The following is a 4,332-nucleotide window of genomic DNA, read 5'->3' as shown; positions in this document are numbered from 1 at the left end:
CCTACTGAGCTGGCCTGGAATCAGTTCTCCAAGCAATCAGGAAAGAGAGAATAGAACAGAAATATTGTACACCCATACATCAATCTGATGTATGACTTTATATGTAAATTGCATCTAGGTATATATTTCAGTGTTTGTCTCTTATCCATATCCAAAAGTCACATGTATGTCAAAGTATGGCCCAAACAGTACCAGTTTTCTTTTGTATGGCCATTATATTTTTACAGATACAAATAAATTGTTTACGTGTATTTGTTTAGAAGATAAATGCTGATATAAGAATCTAGATCCAGTTGGCCTTTCATTTGTTTGGCATATTGCCTTTAATGAAATGGTGGTAGTATAGATAAAAACACAACTGTCTTACTGACACTAAGACAAATATCCAAAAATATGTATTTTTTTTGCATGTACATGTATTTGACTTTAAGAGTTTTGATGACCCAGAAAGAGAGGACTTTCAGAAGTGCTTTGCTGCTTGCTTCACACTCAGCCAGATGACTTGTTTTTTGTGTTTCGCGGAGCCAATTTATTTGTGTACGAGATGCTTGTTTGTTGTCTTTGCTTTTGTTGGACTTTACAGTCGTGTGGTTTTTGTTAATTCTCACTGTAAAAGTACCTCGGCCCAGCTGCATTGCAATAGCTGCATTTTAATGAATTTAAAGGGGAATGCCAACTATTTTAATTATTCACAGATGCTTTGTTATTGACACTGAATGCAACTCAAAGTTTGTTTCTGTTCCTGGTAAATATTGGAAATCCTTGAGTATAAACTTTACGTTTATTTTTCTCTGTGATTTTCTCTTATGTATCCAGTTTTGAGATGGAAAAAAAAATGTGTAAACAGCAAGAACACAAACTAAATCTTAAAATAGCTGAAAACTCCCCTTTAAAAATCGTAAAAAAAGCGCTTCAATCTTTTCTGCAATCTGCTTCTTTGCACAGCAGTGCAGAAGCTTCTGTTCAGAACAACAAGGATCATGTCTGTTGTTTGAAATGCTGTAGTCTTAGTCAAAATATGGACTCTTTTACAAACTTTATTTTTATCCTTTAATATAATTGACTAATTGTCGTTGCTATCCTGTAAAAACTGTGTACCTTTTAAATGTTTTGTAGTTATGAAAAACACCCCTGCTTTTGGTTTCCTGGAGGCAGTTTTTACAGCATCTAATGGGCTTTTAAATGCTGTCTACAGCTAGGGCTTATTCTCATTATCAGTTGATTTTAAGAATTTATTTATTTATGAATCTTCTTATGAGTCTTTACTGTGAAAAAATACCCATTACAGTCAAGATGAGGCCTTCCAGTGTTTTCCCCAAGCAATTCAATATGCCACAGTTTGTCAGCGAAAGCTGTTAAAAGCTAAATCTACCAACAACGGCAAACTGCTGCTGGCTGTCTGTTAGCTGATTCTGGTTGTTTCCTAAATGCTTTGCTGTCTGTTTGTCTCTCCTGCAGCTCTGAAACAACAACCGTCCAGACTGGGGAATCATCAACAGAGACTCTACCAGGTAAACACACACCTGAAGGTCAACTTCTGAACCGTTTCATCTTACCATGTTTAGTTTGATGGAGAATTTAAAAAATTTCAATTTGAGACTAAGAGATTTACAATAAGTTAGTCAGTTCTGTCTAAGCCTTCCTTGGGCAATGTATGTTATCCATAACTTTTAGTTATGTGTTTATACATTTCATTTGCAGATAATATGGCAGTTAAAATGTTTACTATAACTAAGAATAACAAACATTTATCTAAGTAAAACTTGAAGGTAGCTGAAAAGCTATTTCATTGAGGAGCCCTGTCTGACAACAGGTGGTTAATAATTAATCCATTGAAAGTCTTTCATGACTCCTGAAAACAATGCTTGTACAATTCTTAATGTCCATACCACTTTAAAAGTCTGTTGTCCGCTGCAGTCCCTCACCTTACACCCCAATCTGACTTAAGTAAGGGAGGAGTGGGTGCAGGAGACTGATTCCCGTCACACGCTCTGCTCTCAGAATAGATCTGTAAGCCTATTTACAGGCAACAGTCTGGTCAATGGAGGGAGGCTGAGCAGAGGACCAGCAGCAGAGATGTAGACGTGACTGAATTACAACAGGACAAATACCAGGGTTAGTGAGATCACAGCTACAGGTGGTTGTTCTGTGGACTGAGCAGGGGTTTATATGTCTCTAAACAGCTTGCTTGCGGTTTGTTTTTTAACAATTTGTTTAAGGTCTTTCAGAGTATCTACATTCAGTGCAGCAAAAACAAGGTCTTTTCTCCACCCCCAACACAAACACAAGCAGAAACAACAAAAATGTGACAAAGAAATTACAAATTTGCCTTTCTGATGAAAAGAGTCTGATGCAGGAAGGTCAAAGTACCACCGGAGAGCCGGTTCTTGCAGATTTTAAAGATGAGCTGTTTGTGGGCCAGCATTGAAGTTTCTTTCTTCATGGTGATGCCATGGCAGATTTCCTATGGAGCTTTGGGTAGCAAGTAAAGTTGTGTTAGTGAATATTATCCAGCTGTAGAGTTCGGACTTGGATAAAATTTACACCTATTACACATCGCATTTTCCGAATAAGCTGAAAACCCTGTTGGGAATTTCTACCAGGATTCCCAATACCCCGAAACTACTGACTAATGTCTGGGTTTTTGTAAGTACAAACTTGTGTACAAACTTGAGTTTTAGAAAAAGGATTCCAGTTCATGGAATTGCTCAAACCACTTTGGTGTTTCTAAAAATTAGTCTAAATGTAAGTCCATGACTTAACTTGTAGGACAATCAATTAACTTCAAACAGATCTACCTGATTGTGATGTAACATTTGTTGAATAAAAAAAGAATCTTTATCGATCTTTACAGGAGAAGTTGCCATCAACATCAGATCAGAGACAATCACAACTGGCAAAGATGCCCTTCCACCAGGCTTTGAGGTCACTGCCTGGACCCCTCCACTCTCTGCCACCGAAGGGTCGGTTCAAGACGCTACAACATCCTTGACCAAGATTCCTGTGGATTTGACCTCTGCAGTTGCTGCCATGCCAGAGGACAGAGATGTCCGGGTGACTGGAGGCATCACTTCAGAAAGTCCACCTTTGGTTAGCACTGAGACTCAGGTTCCCTTGGAGCCTGGAGAAATACATGTTGAGGATATTGCAGAGATTCCTGTGGAGGTTGCCACAGAGGTTGTGGACTCTGTTACCCACAAGGCCTTTGATGTGACGGTTGAGGAAGTGAGGGAAGACAAAACTGTCCCAGATAAAACAGAAGAGAAGGATGTAGTGAAAGATGACAACATCCTTGAGATCATACCTGAAGACTTGGATGTACCTGATTCTGAGGTGATTCAAGAAGTTACCCCAGAAAGTGAGGAGCCACCTTCAGAAGCCGTCACAGAAGCTGCTGTTGTGGTTTCTGCAAAGCCCACTATAATACTTGATACAGAAGCTGTCACACTGGAAAAATTAGGGCAGGAAGTGTTCCCTGAACCTACAGCTGAGGCTCCATCAGACGTCATGACAGAGAAAATCCCAGACACAACTTTCATGGTCACTGTGGGCAAAGAAGTTGAAAACATTCCAGACGATTCTTTGGATATCACCCTAAATGTAGACTTGATTGATGAGGTTGTAGAGGAACCCACTGAGGATTCACCAGAGCCAACTGATGAAACAGTACCTGAATTAGTCGAGGCAGTTCTTGAAGAACCTAAAAGTGACATACAGAAACCGTCTGTAGAACATCCCTCAGAGACTGTTGTAGAAGTTAGCCAAGATAAAACTGAAGTCAACACAGACGCACCACCAACTGTATTTCTGATAACAGATCAAGAAGAAGAAGAAGCTGAAATATTTATAAACGTGACTCCAGAAGAAGAATCTGTAGAAATAGAGGTTCCCTCCCAGGCCTCTATTCTGACAACAACAGACAAGATAGCAGAAGACATTGGTGAGGGCAAAGCACCAGAAGACAAACCAACACTAATGGCCGAGGTTACTTCTAAACCTGTCGTAGTGATCTTACAAGATGATAAGGATGAAGATGCGTCCTATGTCACTGAGGAGGCACCACCAAATACTACAGTGGGTGAGATTGAGGCAACAGAGGAAGATGCACATAAGGAGGAAGAAACGTTAGTAGAGGCAACAAAAAAGCCAGAAGAGGAGGTAAAACATGAAGAAACTTCAGTTGTTATCGAAGTTAAGACGGACAATACTCCTGCTGAAGACACCCCTGAGGTGACAACGAAGACAGATGTAAAAGACCTAATTGTGACTGTTGTTGAAACAGCAGAAGAAGAACTAGTTGAAACAGAAGATGTCACTGTGACAGAAGCGGTA

The sequence above is a fragment of the Micropterus dolomieu genome, linkage group LG01 (assembly GCF_021292245.1).
Source record: "Micropterus dolomieu isolate WLL.071019.BEF.003 ecotype Adirondacks linkage group LG01, ASM2129224v1, whole genome shotgun sequence".
In the NCBI taxonomy this organism is placed as follows: Eukaryota; Metazoa; Chordata; class Actinopteri; order Centrarchiformes; family Centrarchidae; genus Micropterus; species Micropterus dolomieu.
The sequence above is the reverse complement of the archived record's forward strand: the minus strand, read 5'-3'. Positions refer to the sequence as shown.